At 47.7% G+C, this 22420-nt stretch overlaps 1 long non-coding RNA gene across 2 annotated transcripts; it reads left to right on the top strand.

Annotated features, from left to right (window-relative positions):
* The first annotated feature begins 81 nt into the window (after positions 1–81).
* LOC309443810 lies at positions 82–6133 on the top strand. Of its 2 annotated transcripts, XR_014184863.1 has the most exons (4): positions 82–569; positions 1113–1227; positions 1942–2082; positions 3431–6133. It is a non-coding gene; the product is annotated as an uncharacterized lncRNA (long non-coding RNA). The 2 variants fall into 2 exon arrangements; XR_014184864.1 differs by having other exon boundaries at positions 1942–6133.
* The last annotated feature ends 16287 nt before the right edge of the window (positions 6134–22420 follow it).

The raw sequence follows: 22420 nt of genomic DNA, 5'->3' as shown, positions 1-22420 counted from the left end.
TGCAGTTCTCAGAGGTGCAGGGAAGCCATGCGAAGCTGAACCAGCAATTTGTTCCATACCGTTGAGCAGCTCTGAGGTCTTCAGATCTTGCTGTGCACCATGAAATCCTCCAAAAGAAGTGGTCCAAACCCACACATCTGTTGGGATGTTGGTGAGGCAGAGGCAAGGAAACATTCTCCGGAGCAGAGTGGCTGCCTTGGTAAGCTTCTCCCTCCCCAGAGCTCGCAGCGCCTTTCTCAACAGCCTCAAGACATGGGACGTGATCTGAACTGGTAGGGCAGGGCCAGGAAGCTGCTGAGTGGGACATCGCGTTGCTCTCTAAGCCAGGTGGATTTCTGACCGTGAACTGGTGCAGCAGATCAACGGTGATCCTGTGGCACAGAGGGACGGTTGGAAGGAACCTGTCCCGGGCTGTTCCTCCCTGAGTCCTGTATCATCTCCATGTTCCAGGACTTACTGCTCCTCCTCTGCCTTTGTCCTCAAAGTGTGACTGTTCAGTGTCTGTTCTGTAAAATGCCGCATCTGCTCTGCCACACAAGCGTCTGCCTGGATGTTATTAATGTTTACAGGTATATAAAGGGTGAGTGTCAGGAGGATGGAGCCAGGCTCTTCTCAGTGACAACCAGTGATAGGACAAGGGGTAATGGGTTCAAACTGGAACACAGGAGGTTCCACTGAAAGAGGAGAAGAAACTTGTTCCCGGTGAGGGTGGCAGAGCCTGGCCCAGGCTGCCCAGGGGGGTTGTGGAGTCTCCTTCTGTGCAGACATTCCAACCCGCCTGGACACCTTCCTGTGTAACCTCATCTGGGTGTTCCTGCTCCATGGGGGGATTGCACTGGATGAGCTTTCCAGGTCCCTTCAACCCCTGACATTCTGGGGTTCTGTGATAGGCTGACGGTCCTAAAGCCACCAGCACAGCACAGAGACCATTCCCAAAGCTGCTGCTGCTCCTTTCTTTAACCTGAATTAACAACTCAAGGTGTAAAACACAGAAAATACCATAGCAAAGATACTTTGGCCACCTATGGTTTTGTGTTATCTCCTCTCTTTGCGCTCTTCTAATATTCACTAACTCTCAGAAGGGCAATCTTTTTTTCTGTTTTCCAAACCAGGCCCCAACACTGTGCTCTGGGATCCTGTGGCTGGGATTGAAGCGTGGTTGTCGCCATCACCAGCATTGCAACCCTGTCCCACCATGTGAGCCCCGCGGAGCCATAGATCTCGCAGGTATTCACCCATCCTCACCCGTGTCGGTGAGCACAGCGTGTTCCTCAGCCCGGCTGCCTCCCGCAGAGCCTGGGGATGCTGCACCAGCCTGCCTGGGCACGTCGCACAGCGTGCTTGGCAGCATCCCGGCCTACGGAGGGTGTTTAAGTGCAGAAGATGGGAGAGGAGCCGCTCTGGTCCTTCCTGCAGCCCTAACTGCAGGCTCAGGCTGTGAGAACAGCAGCTCTGGGTTTCAGGGGAGGCTCTGGGCACCCCATTTAGGGAGCAGACAGACCTTGCCAATCTCTTTCCGACTCCCGAGGGTCCTCCCCTTGCTCCTGGAAACATGTGGCGCTGAGTTAAACTCCATGGAGAACTCTCAACCAAGCAGCTCACAGCAGCAATGCAGGTTTGGGCAAAGTAGAGTCTTGTAGCTCTACCTGTGGAGACTTTAAAACGCAGAGACCAGGGGACCAGAATAATTTCAGGGAAACAGTCACTGGAGCTCTTGTGCTTTATCCCTTCTGCTTCTAAGTGTTCAAATTCTCATAAAAATATGGGAAAAACTCTCCTTGGAATGATTGTGCTGCTGAAACCTTTGTCAGCTTTTTGGAATTTCCTCTTCCATCTTGTTTGTTCTAAATTACTTTTAGGGCTATTTAGATGAGAACAGATTTGTATTCTTCTCTTCATGCCGCTCGCTTACCACCTGAAATCCTCATCTGCTCTTTGCAGTTCCCAGCACAACCGCGAGCAATATCCTGAACAGAGCCTGTGAGCGCCAGGTGAAGAAAAGCAACAGAAGCAGATGGGCTTGTAAACAGCAGAATTCTGGCTCCCCCACAGAGGTCCTGCGGAGCGGAGAGGAGCAGAATGGTTGGTAAACATGCAGCAACTTCCATTTTCTGGGCTGAAATGCGATGATCTGAGGAGGGGAGGATGCTGCAGGAACAGCAGCTATGGTATCTGGCACAGTCAGCTATTCCCAGCAGACGGTGTTCGCGTTCAAACTTGTAGCAAATTGGAGAATATGGAAAGAGGGGTACGTTTTCCAGCATCGGAGACTTTGTGGGTGATGAAAACAAGATTTCTAGCAGCCCTTTTACACCAGCATTTCAGTTGTGGTTTCTAAAGAAGTATCCTCCTGTTTTTCTGTTGTTCCTCCCTCCCCTTGAATTCCTTTGGAAACTGTCAGTCGATCAGAGTTATCATGTCAACGCTATGAAATTCCCACGAGTTACCTGATGCTTTGAGGCTGGATGGAGGGGAAAAAGAAACCCAAAGGTTGAACCCAGTGGTGGAAGAAAACCCAACCGCGCATCTGTTCAGAGAGCTGGGACTCCTCACGCTTGAGCTGGGGTTTCTGTTTCTCTTGGGGATTGGGAAGGGAGAAATTACTGAGTCATTGAATCTTAATGTAACATGATTAGAATCTGGAACGGATCCCCAAAAGACATTTAGGGACAACTAAACGCACAAAACAGCTTGAGTATACGTAGCACCAGTGTTCATCCAGTGCTGGATAAAGCCTCTCAAATGGGCAGCGCTTTAATAAAGTACATATGTCTAGGGACCCAAAATACAAGAAAAAATTACGAGGAGGTAGAGATAACACTTTCTCTGTTTCTTAGAGAGGGAGAAAATGCCAAAAAGTTATTAATTTATTTTCCTGAGAATGTCTCAGTTGGACAAGAACCACCACAGGTTAAGACGATCCCCAAGACCTGACACTTGCAGAACAAGCAGGCTCACTTCATCCTGCCACAAATCCTTCTGGCTTTTCTAGGGGGATCTGTAATTCCAAGTATTAACCTCAGAGGTTAATTGAAGCCTCAAAAGAAGTTTATTTGGTAGGTGAGCTAAAGGGTGTTTTAATTATGTGTTTAATCACTGTTGCTTTAAGCATTAATTTTGCCTGGGAAAGGAAGCTGCAGTATTGGGAGCGACACCTCACAGCTTAAGATTTGGAGACAGATAAACAGGGGGGGGACTGACAAAAGCTCATAACCTGTTACGGCAGATGGAAACGAGCTCTGATTTAAAAGAAGCTCTTTTGTTTTGGGCCAAAAATAACTGGACTCGGTAAGGCCTGTTTCCCTGAGAATGGTGCTCAGCAGTTTTTTGACAGTCAGAAGGAAGTTACCTGAAATGCAGACTATATACCTCTGGATATTTTTTTGTTGCCTTACTTCTCTTTTCTGCTTTATGTGTCCTATCCTTGCAGCTTTCCAGAGCAGAGTTACTCTTCCACTTGTTCCCTTTGCCTCCTGCTGAGTCGATTTCTTTATTTTTCACCATTATTTGTACTGCAGTCACTCCTGGAATCTGGGAAATCTCAGAAGTCTCCTGCGCTTACCGCCAACTCTCCCACTAAAGCAGTTCGTTCTTCATTATAAAGGAGAATAAAAGGCCAGCAAAGCGCACCGTGACACCCATTCAGGTGTTGTTACCCTGTAATTCTTTAAAAATTCTTTAAGTCGCTGGGAAGCACTAATGTGGGAAGCCGATGGACTAAATCGGTGTGAGCACGTGAAAAAGCAGCAAGTGCTGTGGCCTGGGCAGCGGGTTCTGGTTTTGGTTTGGACACTGACTCAGTGAGCTCGGGGAAAATCATTTCCCTTCTCTGTGCACCTGTTTCCACTCCCCACCTCTAATTGTCTCCCTGTTTGGACTCGGAGCTTTCAGGACACAGCGCCTCAGCACAAAGGAGCCTCGTCTCGCTGCGCGTTGCAGCAATACAAACAAGAATTAAAGGGATGCCCAGACAGCAAGGCGAGCTGCCCAGACGGGCACGTCTGGAGCCCGCTGTGCTCGAGCTCCGTTCCCACTCCTCGGCTTCTCTCAGCCACCCAGCAAAGCAGACACCAGTCCCAGTTCCAGCGGGGAGGTGAACTGGCACGAAATCACCAAAACTCATCAGCACCCAATCGGAACCTCCATCCTGGAGCTGTGCCACCTCCCCACGGGTGAAAAGCTCCTTTTGGAGCCAGCTCATCCCGCCCTCACAGTGCACGCTCGAGCCTGCTCCAATTTGCCAGCAGAGAAATAAGCACAAACGTTTTCTCCTTTCCTCCCTTGTCTGAGGAGGTGCGTTCCCGTCTTTTTGGCTTTTCTTCTCCTCCCGTTGTTTGTTCCTTCCCCGCACTCCATCCCACCTTTTGCCGTCCTCCCTGCTTTGCTGCAGCATCTCGCGGATGCCGCTTCACACGAAGAGAAGGGGTATTAGATGGATTCCCCATAGAGTAGAAATTGAATGGAGAGAAGTGGCTGGTTTCCCAGCAATAATTTATCTGATTAAAAAAATACTCCCCCAGCTCCCCCTCCTCTGCTGGGCCTACGCCTCCTCCAAAAAGAACATTGGCACTCGGGCTAGTGTTTGAACTGTATTTATTCAAATTGCTGGAAGAGGGATTTAAATGGGAAAATAAGTGTCAAAAGATGGTTCTCTGGGGACAAAAAGCGTGAGCTCTGAAATTTGGAACATGGGTTGTTGTGTGCAGGAGGCAGAGAGTAAATAATTCTGAGTCAAGTACCTCCGTGATTTCTAGCTCTGCCCTCATCTATTAATAACAAATACTTTACACAGACACGCACAGATGCACGCACACACATTTCACAGAAGGAGCCCTTAGCAGGAACTCCAAAGCACAGCAAACTGTTTCTGCTCTTCCCTTTCTCCTTTTTTTTTTTTTCTTAATTCAGGGCTGATTCCAAATAATAGAAGAAATCCACGTCATAAAATGCTCGTCTCCTTGTTTGTTGCCTGTACAGGTTTTATTCCTTTTGAATCAGCGCCATCCAAGGCTGGCAGTTTTCTTCTCCTGCCAAAGCCAACATGGACCGTCATAATTAGGGAATGGAAAAGTCCCCCTGACTCCCGTCTTCATCACAGCAACTCAGCATGGTTGACCTGAACCGTGTATTTCTGGCCCATCTGTGTTTCACCGTAGCCTGTTTCTTTGCGGGAGAGCGGCTGGTATTTTCCATTTCACACCGCTCCCGCGGTACGCGGTGATTTATAACAGGAGCTGCCTTATTAATGTCAAGGGCAGAACTGCTACCGACGTTCAAGCTGCAAGAGCGGATGAAAATCATTTTGTGAGCTGCGGCGAGGTCCCGGCACCGAGGGCTGTTGGCTGATGTACGTTCCGCTCGCAGCGTCCGCCAAGTCCGCGCGCTGGGTTCTGGGCCAGCGGCTGGAACGTGAACGAGCTCGTTCCGAGCCGGAGCTTCTCAACCTCGGAGCAACCTTAAGCCGGGGTTCAGGTTTCCATGCTTTTTGACAGGAGTGCTGTTCAGATGAAACCCCGCTCCGCTCCTTCTGGAGGATTTACACTGCCACAAGCCTTTATTTTTTCCAGATGTTTTACGTAATAAATCAGGGAGGCTCATCAGAGGATTCGAATCCAAAAGCTGTTACCATGACTTCAAAGGCACAGGCTGGAATGGAAAGAAGCAGCGCAGACATTTTCTACCACTCTCTAGTCACTGATCATGAATATACTTTCTGGTTCTTGTATTTGTTTCCTGTGGATACCAAAACTCCACCATGATTAAATAAAACAGTGCTGTGCTCCTTCAGCCAACCTTTGCTGAAAAGAATTGATCCAGAGCCCTCGTGGGTGTGTGGTGGGCAGACACCGAGGATGGCGCTGGTGCTGAGCTGAGCTTTGCCAGCCCAGTCCAAGATCAGGGACCATTAACACAGGTTTGAACTCGCTCTGTCTTTACAGATCAATACGCGGCTGCATGTTCTCTCTCCGCGCTAGTTTAAGCTGCTCTCATGTAAAGGATTCAGACGTCCATTCATATTCTTCAGATGTTTGGGAGAGAAAAAGATAAAAGGAGTTATATGGCCGCAAAGTGTGATTGTGATTATTCATACTGGTTTGTTCCTTGATCAATAACATAACTTTATTTTGTTTAATATAGTGGACGCTTTCTTTTTACAGTGTCTATATGGTGTCATTTTCTTTTGCTGCTGCGTTTCTGAAGATAAACGCCCTGGCATTTTGAGAAACTGTTTTGTATGTGTTTCTAATAACAGCACAGTGTACTGCAGGGTAAGGTAACGAAGAAAAGCACCTGAAGAAAGGGAAGATGTTCTGTGGGTAGGTGAGCCCAAGAGCTACAAGGCTGCGTTTTGTCGCCTGCTTTCCTGAAGAACTTGGCTCTGGCTGCGTGAGGTGCTGCCCATCAAAGATGCCTCACGTGCGTTGTCTGCTTGGACATAAATTTACTCCAATTAGATCACATTCTATGTGTCCCAGGCAGCAGAGCGTCCTGCAGCATGTTTAACCAGATCTTTAAAAATCATGGCGGTTGCCCAACATGTTTTCAGATAGGATGTTTTGGAGAAGGGGACGTCCTGCTGCATTCTGGTGGAGGGTGGTCAGAGTGGGAAGAGCCAGGTACGTATCATCTCCTGTGTTGTAATGATGGGTTCAGACCGAAAAATAACGTCATCTAAATCTTAATAACAAACTAACAGTTACCACGATACTATCTGTTCCTGCCACAGACTGCAGAAAAATTGCTGCTTATCTTCCCTCCCCCAGCACCCCGAACTGCTGAGGCTGCCTGGGCTCAGTGACATCTCGAGTGATACGTGTTGGATCGTCAGAATGGAGTGGGAGTAGCACAGCTTGCTTTCGGGAGCCAAAAATAGGTACTGTCATTTCAGAGCTGAATCTTCCCATCTTCTTCCCCACCCAGCCCTGCCTGTTTGGCACGTGTAACACATAATCGCAGCGTTCCCGTCGTCCCGAAGAAAAACCACATTCCTCGAGCAAGCGGCGCGTTCAGTAGGGGACGTGCTTTGGGAGCAGGGTGCGTTACGATGTAGATCCTAAATTAGCGAGCGTCAGCGATGATGGTTTGCAGATGTTTGACGGGTACAGCTCATCTGCTGCATCGCCACGTGGAGGAACATCAGAGGTGTTCAGAGATGCGCCGTAAAATGGGGAGCTTGAATTCTTTTCACTGGACAGCTGCTCAAGTGCTTGTAATTGAATGACTGAGCGATGAACGTAGCACGTTTGACTTTCTTCTTTGGTTCTTTTCTGGCTTTTGTTCTGTAGCTCTGTGAATCTCAGTCATGCTTTCACCTTTTTTTTAAGTCTGCTCACTGGAGTAAGTATTTGTCTGCTTCTGCCAGACCCCAAAAGCTACATTTCATTAAAAACCCCCTGATTATTCAGGAAGGGTGAAGTTTGATTCACAAAGGTACCACTCTTTGAAGGTGTCTGCTCCTTTGGTAGTGGCTGATTTAAATGGGAACCGTTTTACTATGCCTGTTTCGCTGTTCTCGAGGCCACACAAAGGAGGAGGAATTGTGCGAGGCCATATAAATCAGGGTTTGTTATAGGGATGTCAAATGCAACTGCGCCGTGGGGTGTTCATAGTGAGCAGGCAAGTAGTCAAAAGCAAGTCAGAACCACCAAACAAAAGCCACAAAGCTAATCTGGTTCGTGATGCTTCCCAAAAGCTCAGTGTCTTGTCCGGGAGGAGCTTGGGGTGTTAGACTGACCCCTGTCACATTTTCAAAGTGCTCCGGTAAGTAATTGGGTGAGTAAGCTTGGAACATCTTTGGTTCTCAGTTTCTCCCATCAGGAGAGATCTAAAAATGAAGCTACATGAGCACATCACTAGTCCGGGTCTCCTCCTACTTATTAACACCAAGCTGAATTCGGGCTCAGCTCAAGCAGCGTGAGGAGAAACAGCCCACAGGACACACACTGAGGGACCTGCTGGGTTTAACTTCCATCCAGTAGTTCATCATTGCGTGGAGGACAAAGACTCCCAGTCTTTGTGCGTGCAAATGAGAGTTCCCATCTTTTCCAGCAGCGCTTTGTGGGCAGAGCGAGGGCAGACAAGAAAATTTAACCAGATTGAGAAATCCGACAAACCTTTTAGTGCAGACTGGAGGCGAAAGCTCTCAGGCGATGTTTGGACCACAGAAACACCTCATGGACTGCAGCGTTTCTCCGGAAACGTTCACCGCAATGGGCCCTGTGCACATCTTGGAGCTGGGTTCCTGCTGGCCTCCTGAAAACCAGAGCGCTTGCTACCCAACATCAGTCTTTACCCAACATCATAGTGCTTTAAACTAACTTCTTTTGTGCAAAAGAAATTAAAGAGAGCGGAAGGTTTCAGGATTGGCTGCAGCTTGTGGGCCAGGATCTCAGGCTGCACACACATGCGTGCACATGTGCCTGTGAGTACATATGTTGTGGTTTCCCTATTAATTTTTGTTATTTCTCAATATTCCCATCGATATTTAACGTATTTATCTTGGTTGGTGGTAATTACAGCGGTGAAAGTGCTGACTCTGATGTCCCTCTGGGACATGACGTTGGCTGGGGACAACCCAATGTTTTTGAGTGGGCCCACAGAAGTTGCTCTGCCCACTATTCTTCAACCCCAAGAACATTCCTGGTTTCTCTGATAACATCCTTAAGCACAGCGCTGATATAAAGACTTCTGTATATATGGATGACCTGGCACTTCTAAATATTATTTATTTTCCAGGACTTCTGGGTCACTAGAAGTGATTAGAATTCTACTATTAAGGACTTCAGCTACCTCAGTCCTGTATCTTCAGCATCCCTCCGTTTCACAGGTAATTTTTTTCGGAAAGAAGCAAATCTGGCACAACTAGCAAGCAGGGAATGAGAGTCCAGACCAGGGGAGACCGGGGTGCCCTGATGGCAATTTTTGGAAGGCAGTAACTGAAGCTGGAAAGGACTGGTCCTGGTAGGGAGCACGATCACTTTTCATCCGCAGCGCAAAGGCTGATGCAGGTGCCCTCCAGTTGGATGCACAAAGCTGGATTTCGCCTTTGTGAACATTTGCCGATTATAACACATCATGTGCGTCAATAGTGCCTCTAACCTGCCTTAATACCTTTTTATGAGAATAAAATTTGTTCTTATATGGGGCTTTTCATGCTCGAGGCAGTTCAAAGCGCTTCGCTAAGCACAGTAATGAGTTGGGTCTGGGGAGTGCAGGGATTGTGTAGGCAAATACAGGGACTATTATGTGCTCTGCAATAATTCACAGAGCTGCCTGTGCTAGAAACGGTTTTATTTATGGAAGGGAGGAATGTTGGCTGGATCTCATGGCTGTCCTCTGGAAGATTTTAATGATCTTTAACTTCCATGTAGAGAAATTGGAGCCAAGAGACCTCGCTCGAGGGACGAGGCACTGTGGCAGCCGTGTCCGCTGAGGTGAGGGGCCCTTGAGCCCGAGGTTTACCTTTCCCAAGCATATTACATCTCCCAGAATCCTCCCAGTGCCTTCAGCCTGACTCTGTTGTTTGATGTCCTTTTTTGCCTTACTTTTAGTTATAAAAGAAAAGCTTTTTCTGTGCAGGACCTTCCACCCCTAGGTCTCGAAGAGGGATTACTGAGTTCAGCGGTGACGCTGTGAAATGCCGTGGAAGTATTGCTGTTCTCCACACAAATAAAGGGAGGTTTAAGGCTGGATCCGAGCAGATGTCTGCAGTGAAATTTGCACAGAATTTAGGCACCTTAGTTCAAAGTCCTGATGCTGAAAAACCTGCTCTTGGCTTTCCCTGCTGCAGGAGCTGCCTGTGCACTGCAGGCTCTTCGTTCGCAGAGTTTAACTTCTTCTCAAAGGTGCTTGGGGATATGTCTGGCCGGATAGACCTTTCCTGCTGACCAGACTGAGTCTGGGGTTTATCCCTGGAATATTTGGGTCAAAACAAACTGTTCTGGTGGAGAAGGGCAGTAGCTGCTTCCACTGTCCTGCCCGTTTGTGCTGGTAGGAACCCTTTGAGTGAGTGAAGACACCACGGGCAGTCTGGTCCTCAAGGTAAATTCACGTCTTTTTACCTTTTCTAGAAAAGGCCAGATGACCCCTAGGACCTTGTCCTGAGTTTTGTGGGTACCTACTCATGGTTGAGGTGCCCTTCCTAATATTTAGAGAGGTCTAGGTGGAAAATGTGCCTTATTCACTTCTGCACTGCAGTGTGTCTCTGCAAAGGGAGCCACCTTTATCCTATTGCTACATGATTATAGGAGTCTGATTAAGAAAGCGAGTGGAGTCAAAAAGGAAAATGCTGCCCCTCGTTTCCTCCACAGCGACCTGGCCTGCGCTGCTTCACTTTTTTAAGCTGTTTGGTGTATTTGTTTTACTGAAATGCTTGTTTCGTGGCAGAGGCTCTGCCCTTTGGTGTCCCCTTTGCACACCACAGCAGCGGTACGTAGCACAACAGTTAGTAAAAGAAGTTTCTTGGGTATTTGTGGTGCCTCAGGAAGCACTGCATGTTCTGGGACAGCCTTGAAACTCTTCTTCAGGCTCCTGTGAGGCCACTTAGGCTTTGCCTCCTGGGAACAAAGGGAATTTGCATGACTTTTCAGCATCTCCCGCCTGCCCGGTGATTTGTGTGTTAACTCAGAATAAGTCATTACCTCTCCGGAGCTGAGGGCACCAGAGGGTTTCAAACTGCGTTACAAACAGGGCAGCCCCGCTGACATGAATACAGCTGGTCAATTGGGAGTGTAAACACAGTCTGACTTATTATCAATTAACTTCCTACTAATCACAGAGGTAAGGAGAGGAAGGCGTCACTTCACGCTGGAATGGTATGGGGGGCGTAGCTTCAATTGTCCAGAGCACAGCTACCCCCAGCTAAAACTGTAAGTAAGGGCTATCTCTAATTGAAACCAGATGGAACATTCGAGTAGGCAGCCTACAAATGCTTTACAAAAAGTAGAAAGCTTTTTGTATGAGAATTAATCTTTAAGCCTCGCTGGGGTCCTAAGAATTCAGCTCAGTCAGCACTGGTCTGTAAAGATCTATGTCCAGGTTTGCATTTAATTCTGTTTATCTGGGGCTATTAATTACCTCCTTTCAGTTTCCCTGTGAAAATCCGCGTGTTAGGTCTGCTGAACACTCTTGCACAGAAAGATCTGTCATTGACTGTTTGGGCAGCTAAATTGGGTACAACAGTTCGCTGCTCAAAGGTATCTTAACTTCGCATCCTTTTCTGCTGGGGCAGGAATACTGGGGATGACTTCAATCTTATTGTAATCTCCTTGTACACATTGCTTTTCTAATTTCATGCCTAGGTACGGCATTTCCATTACAAAGGAGTTTTGTTGGTTGAGCTCTGCTGGTCTGGGTCTTTCAAAAGCTGATCAGAGCTTCTGGTCATGTGCTTCTGCTCTTTTCCCGCAGAACAAAACATCATCTACGCAGATCCCGGGCTATCAAACAGTTCAAGTGCCAAACACAACCCAAACGGCAGCCTGAGAAAATTATGTGTCCCGTAGGAGCTGTTGAATATGCACAAATGTATGATCTGTTTTCCTAACGTGGCTGTTGGAACCCTGCTGGTGCCTCCAGCAGGGAAAAATATTTGGCATGGGCCATTTTCCCCCAAACTTTCCTCCGTACAGGAAATCAAAAATGTTCTTTTCCTACATATTTATTTGTGCTTCACTGTAATCACAAAGGGTTGCATTTTTTCCCCTTTCTCATGAATGTCCACTCGCTGCCAATTCTGTTTCCTCTTCTCGTTCCGGGAGCTGCGAGTCTTTTCAGCCCTTCCTCTGGTGTCTGCTGTATATTCCAGTAAGAATTCAACGTAGGAGATGAGCTTTAGGATGGGTGGGCTGTATTCAGGTTTACTTAGCACCCTGTACTGGCTTCCCTGTTTATTTTATTTAATCCTTGTTCTCCAGGTGCTTCTGGTAAAAGTGTTCTAAAGCGAACAAGGCTTTTCAATACAACTATGTATGCTGCTGATTTTTCAGACCATCTCTTTTGCTTTCCCCTACATTGAATGGTGGATTCCTTTGGTCAGAGAGAAGATCCCCACTGTAAGTGCTGGCTTAGAGCAGTTTCACTCACTACCCGCTTTCAAGAATCTACTTGTTGCTTTTTGGGGGGTGCTAATGAAGTTCCTAGCGCTGTATAAGTTAATGCATAACTTAATTAATATCTACGTATCTTTCAGGCTGTGGTCTGCTCACGCTCTGCTACACAGCCATCCCATAAAGGACTCCAAACGGGGATTTTGTCCACACTGACCGTTGCATTGGCATTTGCACGTTCTCGATGTCATCACTGGAGTGACCCCGTCTTTTCCCAAAGGTGGGGACTGGTTTCTGCTGCTTGCCCCGCTGCTCTGTTCCATTGTGTGGGGGTGTTTTGCAGACTGCGGCTGAATACTATAGGTCTCTGCCCTCCTCCCTTCTGCCATAGGTTTTTGGATTATTGGATCTGTGTTCTCTCAGCTTCAGGACAGACATGGTGACAGATCCGTTCCCTGACACCAGACCCACAGCTGGAACGTGGTCTCCAAGTCAGCTGCTGCGATGCCACAGATCCGGTCCTGGACTCGTTGATACCCATGTTCTTTGTGAGTAAAAAAATCTACTTTTGAGTCGTTTGTTCCAAAACACAGCCAGGATCCGGTCTGTTATCTGAGTCCACCTATCCTTTCAATGCTGCAAAGAAGCTGGAGAGGATCACAGAGCTTTCTGCGCTTAGTCCTTCTTTACATACAACGTATCTGTTATTTTTAGGTGAAGCCCGAGATTTCTTAGATTTGTCACTTCTCGCATGGTAAGCATCATTCACCTGCGTCGGCTGGAAGGCAGTAAGAGCTGTCATGTGTGGCTGGCTGTAGCCAGGAACAAGACTCTCTTCATCGCTCTGGTTTGGGAATTGCTTGCTGTCAGGTATTTTCCTCGCTCCATGTCGAATTCTCACTTCTGCAGCAGGAACCTGTGCACAATACGTGCTGCTTCAGGGTCTTTGGAGGCACCGTACCCCACGGAATACTGCACTTGTCGGAAACTGCATACAATACTTTAAAAAAAAGAGAGAGAATAATAGAATAGGAGTTTTATGTGAGGTTTTTCTTCCTGATGTCTTTCTCTGGTACTTCTTTACAGCTTCCTTTTTAAGCTGAGCATAATGCGTGAGCTCTGCTCTCCAGTAAAAACACACATTAACAGCATTAGTAGCAGTAAACATCAAAAGCACATCGGTAATACTATTCCTTATCTTCCCCTACGCTGCCTTCTCCAGAAGTTTTACTTCTAGAATGAGCTGGTGGCATGAGCAGTATTGGCAACACTGCAGATACTGCGACAGGAACCCCAGAATAATACCAGGGAATGTCTGGTGAGTGGGCTGGAGGTCGGGAGGAAAAAGCCTGGCTACCATTGGAGAGGATGGTTTAGACAAAACTAACAGATACTTAAGCAAGCTTCAGGCTGCAAGAGGGTTTTAGAGGCAGATTGCAGCCATTCGGGGCTAGAGAAACATTAGATTTGTGAGAAAGCTTTTCTTCCTCTGTCAAAGATGTATTTTTTGTTACCTGCCTCAGAGGGCTCGCATCTGGAAAATGCCACTTTGTTTCTTCTTAGAATGTAAATGTTCATTCCAGATGATATACACATAAACCTCAATTTCTTCTCAGCCCTCACTCCAGGTTTTCGAACATTGAGTCTTTTTGAGAAATACCTTTCTTGCTGAATACATACACTTCTGCACGTCCAGAAATGACGGGTACTTCAGAGAGCCTTAACCTCTTTCTCTACCAGTTCCTCATTTTTAGCAATGTACATTTGTTCCAAACATTGAAATCCTGTCCAGTTTTTGGTAGTGATCCTTTTTTGCTGAATTATTTTGGGAATGTGAAGGGCATCTTGCTTTTACACAAAATCTCCACTGCGTGTGTAGCACAAGAGTGTTTTTTATTCTCAGATTTCCTGCCAGCACGTACCTCCCACTGCCCTGAAGGAGGATGTGCCATTCTACCTTTGGTCCTTCTAAGAGCATCCCCCAAAACGTGTATTAGTGGAAGGCGAAGTAGGTGGAGCAACAGCCCCGGGAACATTTACAACGTGGAGGTACCTGCTCACTAGAAGGTGCATTAGCACCTTCCCCTCTTTTTGGGCCAGGCTGCTCGTGGGCAGCGATGTTCAAAACCCGCCCATCTCTCTGGGTATGAAGCAGCAACGTTTAATTTCCTGCAGTTCCTGCCGCACAGTTTTGTATCTCTGAATGTCTTTGTGTCTTGCTTGGGCGCAAAGTCGCATTCTGACCTCTTTGAAACTCATTTCATATTTCTTCGAATCAATAAACTTGGAATGCAGTTGCAGAAATACCAAGCAGTCAATAAGTCCAGTCAAGTCACGTTAGGAGGAAGAACGATGTGCTGCAAAGGCAACATTTTCGTAAGGGACTGCTCTCCAGCCATATTTGTTGTTCCAATTAGTCTGATTTAGTGGCTCAGGCAGGGGGCTGCAGCCTGGAGCACTCAGCCTCTAATTTGATTTTTAAAGTTGTCATTCAGGTCCTAAGGAAATAAAAATATACCGTAAAACCACGGTGTGACAGCAGATGTATAGATGCTGATGTTTAGTGTGCAGCCAACCTGTCAGGAAGATCTGCAGGTTCACGGCATGATCACCCGCATTTCACATCCCGTTGGAGCCGCGTGTTTTGCTCCCCGGGCTTTGATCACCGCTCCCCTGGGAGGAGCATGGAAAGGTGGCAGAATGGTGGTGGTTTTCCAGATCTGCTGCCCTGAAGGGATGTTTAAACAAAAAAAGAAAGTAAAATTAATGTGTGTGAAAAGTGCCAGATTGACAGCTTTAGCGAGTAAAACACTTTACCTATTTGAAGGCTACCCACGTTTTATCTGCCAGAGCTCTCAGCATAGTGCCGTCTCTCACGCAAAATAGATTCTTTTCTTTTTAAACTGTCCTTGTATCTCCAAAGTGCTCAGTCCTGAATCTGAAGAACAGTCAGACAGCACTGATGGGGGTAAAAAGTTGAACTGCTGAAAACTGGGAAGAAACGTTGTCAAATGTGCCCTGGTTTTGGAGATGCTTACAATTTGCAAGCGGCTAGAAATGATTTAAAAATGAAATTTATGCAGAACGCTTCAAGGCATTGCTCTGCTTGCAAACTGGAAACTGCTGGGAACAGAAGCTTGTTTCTGTCCTTGGCGAATCGGGGCTGTTGTTGCTCTCTGCAAAGAGGCCTCTGTGGCTCCTCCGACAGCGGCAAAGCCGAGGGCACGTCCGGGCTTTGGCAGCACGAAGGTGCTTTGACAGACACCATGATCACCTGGCAGGAGATCACTGGCAGAAGACAAGTCCTTCAGTGGCACCTTATGAGCTTGGGGAGTTTACACTGTGTCTAAACAAGGTCTTGGATCTGTTTGTTCATGGCATTGGTAACAAGATATTCAGCTTACTGGATAGAGTCCAATTAGGTCTCTGCGCTTTTATGCAGAGATAAATGTCCATCTGAAACTGCACAGTGAGGTCTTCAAAGTACCCGCTGCACAAACGTGAAGAACTGTGCTGGAAAGCCCAATTTACAACTGTTTGTGCTTGTCCCCTTTTCAGACGACATGGTAAAAATGAAGCAGTCCGATATTTCTTCCATGAAAAATGCGTTGTAAATTCCTTCACAGCATTTGAAAGGGCGATGAGGAGCAGACCCAAAACTCCCATTTTACAGAGTGGCCTGAGGAGTGTATGAACAAGGTAGTTGCTCATTACAGCAAACAAGACTCTGTATTGTCTAACGTCAGTATTCCTTCTCGTTTCTGCAGATCATCATCTTCACTACATCATATTAATGATGGGTGCCACTGTTTTTAAACTGTTAATTTTGTTCATATTTACTATTCTGTCACAAGGTTCTAAAGGTTCTCTGTGCCTCCAGTGTCTGCCATTTAAAATGTGGGGGGGATAGTTATGCCACTATTTTCAAACAGGGTGTCGTGGAATCATTGTAGCTGGTTATTCAGGTGAAGCAGCGAGAGCAGTCTGAGCTGGCAGCCCTGACTGAGTGCCAGCAGCACAGGACGCCTGTGGGAGCTGCAGGTGTTGACTTAGCAGTCAAATGTATCTTAAGTTTTATGCATGAGACTTAATTAATATCTGTAAAGTGCGCTGAGATCACCGGGAGCAATGGGCTGTGTATTTTCCAGGCATCCTCTCTTGCTGGTCGAAGATTGTTTCTTTGATTTCTCAAGCCCAGAGGCAGACGACTGTTTTTATATGCTAAGTATCAATTCTCTTCCTTTTGTTTTGAGCCTTTCTCCTCTCCACGTCTTTCCTCTCTGTTTTGAATTGCTCTCAGACTGCAGTCTCACTTCCCTGCCTTCGCTGGCACAGACACTAGGAGAAAATGTGAGAGTGTTTACGTAGCACTGAAGCACTAGGACTCCGGAGACGTGAATTGGGGACCTGCTGCGCAACCTTGGTGACTTTGGACACCTTTCCCCAGTTCCGCTTTCCTTCCAGCTCCCTTCTAGACCATAACCTCTCCAGGAAAGGACTTGCTTTTATTGTGTGATCCCTACTGTGTCTCATACAATAGGTCCCAACCTCAGGTAAGACCTTTAGGCACTCCCATTATATGAGAACAAGATTGTTGGTGTCAGTAATTAACATTCTTGTGGGATTGTTGGAAATGCTTTGGGATAAATAACGCTTGCAATCCTGTCTGGCTTCTGTGGTTTTTAAGCAGCGGCGGAGGCTGATCCTGTTCGTGCGAGAGGCCCTGGACCATCTGTCCCGTCTCTTAGTGGGTACACACAGTCCAAAAATGAGTTATTAATACAATAGCTCAGTGAGAAGTGGAATGCTGGAGAAGGGAGGGCGTTGCCAGTGGGGAAGAAGGATGGAGGCTCAGTTTTCAGTCTCCAGTTCTGATCTCACCTGAGAACAAAGACTACGGGACAAGTACCAAAACAGAAAGAAAAATACCAAGCTAAGTGTCGCCGATGACACAGGGAATGCCTGTGACACAGTGTCATCCCATGACAGGCTTTGGAGATGAAATCTCACTCTGGTGACGTGGATGGCAAAACTCCTGTTGACTGCAATGCCATCCGCCTTTCCCCGTGGGGGTTACCTGGATTTCTCTCCTGAGTGCCCAGAGAGCCACATCCCACATCATTATGCACATTCCCATAAAAAATAAATTATTCTTTAAAGTGTGGATTGTAAACCCTGAATTTTGGACTCTAAGTTCCCTCTATCTGCATCTGAAATCCCTAAATAAACAAACATTGAATTAGAGCTCGAGAGCTCCCTCCTCTCAGCAAGTGAAGCCTTTAAAAGCATTTCACACCAACTGCTCTGCTCCTGTTTCACTCAGTTGAACGCTGACTCACGCAAAGGGGCTCTGTCCGTCTTCCCCTCAAACTTCCCAGGGAACTCACCTTCCCTATTGGAAGGTCTGTCTCCAGCGAGGAGTTGGAATTGTTCAGCTGTTGACATCAGGAATGACATAAATATGGGCTGAGGTTAGAGAGTTGCTGGCAAACGGCCCGCTAACCTAGAATTTGCTCTGCCAAGTCAGGAGGACGACTTTTTAACCTCCAAGCAGTTTGTAAAACCGCATCTGTGAGCAATAAATATGAAAAATTGGGAAAAAAACCAATCTAGTACGTAGTGAGTGACGAAAGACAGCATACCTCGCTGGGCACCGTGGTGCAGGCGTCGGTGTGGAGGAATGATCACAGAGGTCATCGCTGCCAGAAGTCTGGGGACGTAGCTGATGCCTCATACACAAGGGAGGCAGCACAGCAGATTAAATTGAAGGTATCTCATGGCTGTGTCTTAATAATCCAGGTCTTTATTTGTCCCGTCTTAGCCCCGGATTGTCTTATTGAGCTGTTAGAGGATGCCCAGTAACGGGAAATTCTCTAGATAACAATAAATTGGTGTAACGCTCAGTGTCACCTCACATCCTGCTAAGCGATAAACCACGATCAGAAAAATAGACACAACCGGAGTGCCACTGAGCAGGCGGATCCTAATTTTAACACCCTTTTTGCGGGCCACAGATAACCCAGAGTGACTCGCAGCAGCTCTGAAGCGGCTCCAAATCTCAGCAGGAGTCAGAAAGGCTGAGTCCTAGCCCGGGGACGGAGGAGTCCCAAAGGATCAGTGGAGTTGTCATTGTGCCATAACCTTGCTTCTGCAGCAAAAAATCCAGCAAGCTGGTTTGAAATCTGAAGCACCTCAAGCAAAAAGACAAAATTTTAATCACTGATGAAATGAAGGTCCTCGTGTGGATCGCTCTCTGGAGAATACTGTCTGTCTCTGATGATCATGCACAGACTCCCAAAGAAGGTAAATGTTGAATTTTAAACTGTACAGTGTCAATAGCTGAATGACAGCATTAAATCTGGGCTGTAATGCTGAGATATCTCCAGGAGGAGAAAAACACCTTTTGCACTCAGCTGTGTAGAGGTGGCTGAGGTAAATATATTGTCTCCAAATATTAAAGGCTGAGGGAAGAATTTATACACGTATGTGACACATTTGCAGCCTAAAGGTGTTTTGTTTTTAATTCAAGAGTTTAAAAGGTCAGCAATGCCGACAGTAAGGTGGCCTGTGCAACTGTAATTTGTCCCTTTTGTGCATTTGCATTATGATACACTATTTAATTGTAATTAGATCACATGCTGTTCTTTCGACAGGTTCCCTGCTTGACTCACTGTACAAAATAGACTGTGCTCACTAAGTAATAATTTTATTTTCTCCTTGCTGTTCAGTATGTGGCCCGTGCTTTATTTACTGCACACTATTCAAATATTGTTCTGAAGACAGATTTATTCATTTCCTCCTGGGCTTTTCCACAGTACTCATCACTATGGTATCCAAGTGCTTCACAAACTCTAATTCATTTTCTCAACACGGTTGCGAGAACTGGTATTACCCGTATTTTACAGATGAGGACCTTCGGCATACAAACAGAATAGTAAAACCCGTCTTTTAATTTTGGATATCTGTCTCTGTTCTGAGTGCTGTGCTTTGCATCCCTCGCCGGAGCAGCCGTCACCCCCTCGGCCACAGCGCCAGGCGGCCTTTCCCCGCTGTTTCTTGCAAGGTACATGAAGTCCCTAGATCTTTATTTTTGTAGTAAATTAAGTGGAAGTTGTTTCAGCACTTACCTTGGTTCCTTGACCTTGGTTCAGCATCTGAGCCAGGCTTATCCTTTTGCCCTGGCAGCCTTTGTTCTGGTATTTCATAACTCAGGAGTGTTTTACTTTGCAGCCTAACTACTGTTGTTTTAATAGAAGGCTATTTCTCTTCCGTTTAGAGCTAACGTAGAAAAACGCCAGCAATTTAATTCTGTGTTGACATCGACGCAGGCTGTCAGCAATGTGGAAACTTACCCTAAAATGAGGAATGTAATAGTTTGCATGCCATCCAGCACTCGAAGGGGACAAGGTACGTTCCAAGTGTATTTCAGATACTTGCTGCCAGTCGTGATGTGACAGTTTTCCAGTTGGTTTTCATTCCCGTTCCTAAATCCTCACCTTTCTGCTCTGCCTCCCTCAGCCTCCGTCGTTCCCACATCTCCATCCCTGTCTCTAGCGAATTCCCTCTTCCCCTTGGGGTTGTGTGTCCTCCTCCCTTGCCCGCTCCCCCTCTCCCCTCTGATCCCTTTTGCCCACCAAATTTTCCTTCAGCCCTTAGCCAGGTAATGTACTGGTCTTGTACCGGTCTTGTGCTGGTCCTCCTGGGTTGCACGTCCTCCTGGCAGTTTTCTCCCCATTCCCAGTCTGTTTTCAAGCCTTCTCCCAACACGCTGGCTTCCAGACTCTTCTTTGTGGGCTTTGTTTTATCCAGTTCTTGTCCCTGGTCCAGTTCTTGTCCTGGTTCAGTTCTCATCCCCATGAGTGTTACTGCAGGAGTTTCCTGCTCTGAGAGGACTGGAAGGACAGGTTCTCCGCTTGCTCTTCCTACCTTCACACTTGGCATGGTCCAGGAAAGCGCCCGCTCTCGTTTGCAGGCTCAGAGATCCCTGACAGAAGGAAGGAAAGAAGAAATGTTTATAATTTAACCCAAGGTATGAACTTAAGATGCTTAAATTTCAGCACAGCGGTTCGTCTGGGACTATTAAAAGTGGCTGAAGGTAGGATTTTAGGATGGGAATTGCTAACCAGCTTTAATAGGGGTTCTACTACCAGTCCTGCCTTTTAATCAGTGCTTCCATTTTCAGTATAAATTACAGTTCCTTGCTGGTAATCCTCCTGGCATATCAGATATCCGCGTAACTCGGCAAGCGTAACGGAGAGAAACCCAAACATCCTTCTGAGGAGGTAATTATTCCTCGTTGTGAAAGTGCTCCCGGATATTTTGAGTGGAGGACAAAACCCCTGTTTCCTGACAGAAACAAAATTATAAAATAATGAAGCAAGTTTCACAATGAAAAGCACTTCAGACACCGGTATTAGCTGGTGCTTTGTAGTCACAGCAACGATTAATTAATCGTGCACATCTCTGCATCTCTATGTACAGCAAAATTCACCCCCGCGTTGGGTGCTCAGCAAAATGTGTTGTTGAAAAGCCTCTAAATCTGCAAATCCTGCTGGATCAGGGATAATTGCAGGAGAATATTGAGGTGCCTGCTTTGAGAGGGACACCCCGGCCACATGCGGGGAGGTTATCAGGTAAACTTGGCTGGAATTGGTCCTTGCTACCTCAGCGGGAGTGTGGCTACCGGTGCAAAAACGTGTTTCTTTCTGGATTTTAAACTAATTTTAAATGGTTTTGCAACACAAATGCACATTCTGGGGGGATGTACCCGTGTTCCACGTCTTGCAGTGCCCCAGGGGTACGGTTATCTCATGGTTACCACTTCTTGAGCCCCGGTACTACATAATTTATGTGCTGAAAGAGAGGATTCAATTAGTCAATAATAAAATGAGCAAGGATGGCATGCACATTGTAAAAACACAATTTAGTGGGCAACAAGCTGAGATGGAAAAAAATATAAGGGTACACTCCATGTGATGAGTGGAGGAGGAATGTATATTTATAGCTGTTATTGTGTCCTTTGGAGGGATATGGGATAGACTAAAACCGGCTGGTAACGATGCAGCATTCAAATGATTTGGATTTGAATGGCAAATGCTGCATAAAATTAATTACCCCCAGGAGGATGAAAACACATTTCATTTGCCTTTTCAAAGTATGTTTGGTCTTTTCTTCCCATTTATTTATCCTTTGGTTTGTTGAGAAACATGCTTGTTTACGAAAGCCAGCATCCCAAACTGAGCAGCAGAGATCCTCCCCGCACAAGAAAACAAGTTTCTGCAAGTTATTTTTACAAGATTAGTGTGAGATGTATTTTTTTCCTCTCGCCGGTTCCCAGCAACGCGCACCCGACGCCTCCTTGCTTGGCTCGCTGAATTTGCAAGGATAAACCTGATTTGCGCTTTATAATTCAGGGTTTTTTGCACGTCTCCGCGCACGGTAACACGGGCGGGTTTTGCAGCCGCGCTGTCTGGGCTGAGAGAGGGGGAAAGAAAAGTTGGTTTCACCGAAAAGCGGGAGCTTCATTGCTGCGCCTCTTGGCAGGAGCGACGGGCTGCAGCGCGGGCTCGGCCGCACCCCGGGGCCGCCTCCTCGGGGCCGGGGGCGCCGTGTGCGCTGAGGGGCGGCGGTACCGGCTGAGGGGACAGCGGTGCCGACTGACAGCGGTACCGACCGAGGGGACAGTGGTACCGACCGAGGGGACAGTGGTACCGGCTGAGGGACGGCGGTACCGGCTGGGTGGACAGTGATGCCGACTGAGGGGACAGTGGTGTTGACTGAGGGGACAGCGAGTGCCAGCAGTGCCGCCTGAGGGGACAGTGACACCGACTGAGGGGACAGTGATACCGACTGAGGGAACAGTGATACCGACTGAGGGGACAGTGGTACCGACTGAGGGGACAGTGGTACCGACTGAGGGACGGCGGTACCGGCTGGGTGGACAAGTGATGCCGACTGAGGGGACAGTGATGCCGACTGAGGGGACAGTGGCGCTGACTGAGGGGACAGCGAGTGCCAGCAGTGCCGGCTGGGGGGACACTGGCACTGACTGAGGAGACAGCGGTGCCGGCTGAGGGGGCAGCGGCACTGACTGAGGGGACAGCGGCACTGACTGAGCGGCCGCCCGTCCCGTCCCGTCCCGTGCGGTCCCGTCCCGCCCCGGGCTCGCGCAGGCGCAGTGGCGGGCGGCCGCCCGGGCGCGCGCACACCTGGCACGGGGGTCGGCGGCGGGAGGGAGCGCGTGCGCCGCCGTCTCCCCGGGAGCGGCGGGAGGGGCGGAGCGCGCGGGCGCATGCGCACGGGAGAGGGGAGGCGGGTGCGTGTGTGTGAGAGTGTGTGTGTGTGTGTGTGCGCGCGGGGCGGGGGCGGCGGGA

Source organism: Streptopelia decaocto (assembly GCF_964273445.1).
Source record: "Streptopelia decaocto genome assembly, chromosome: 9".
Classification (NCBI taxonomy): Eukaryota; Metazoa; Chordata; class Aves; order Columbiformes; family Columbidae; genus Streptopelia; species Streptopelia decaocto.
The sequence above is the reverse complement of the archived record's forward strand: the minus strand, read 5'-3'. Positions and strand labels throughout refer to the sequence as shown.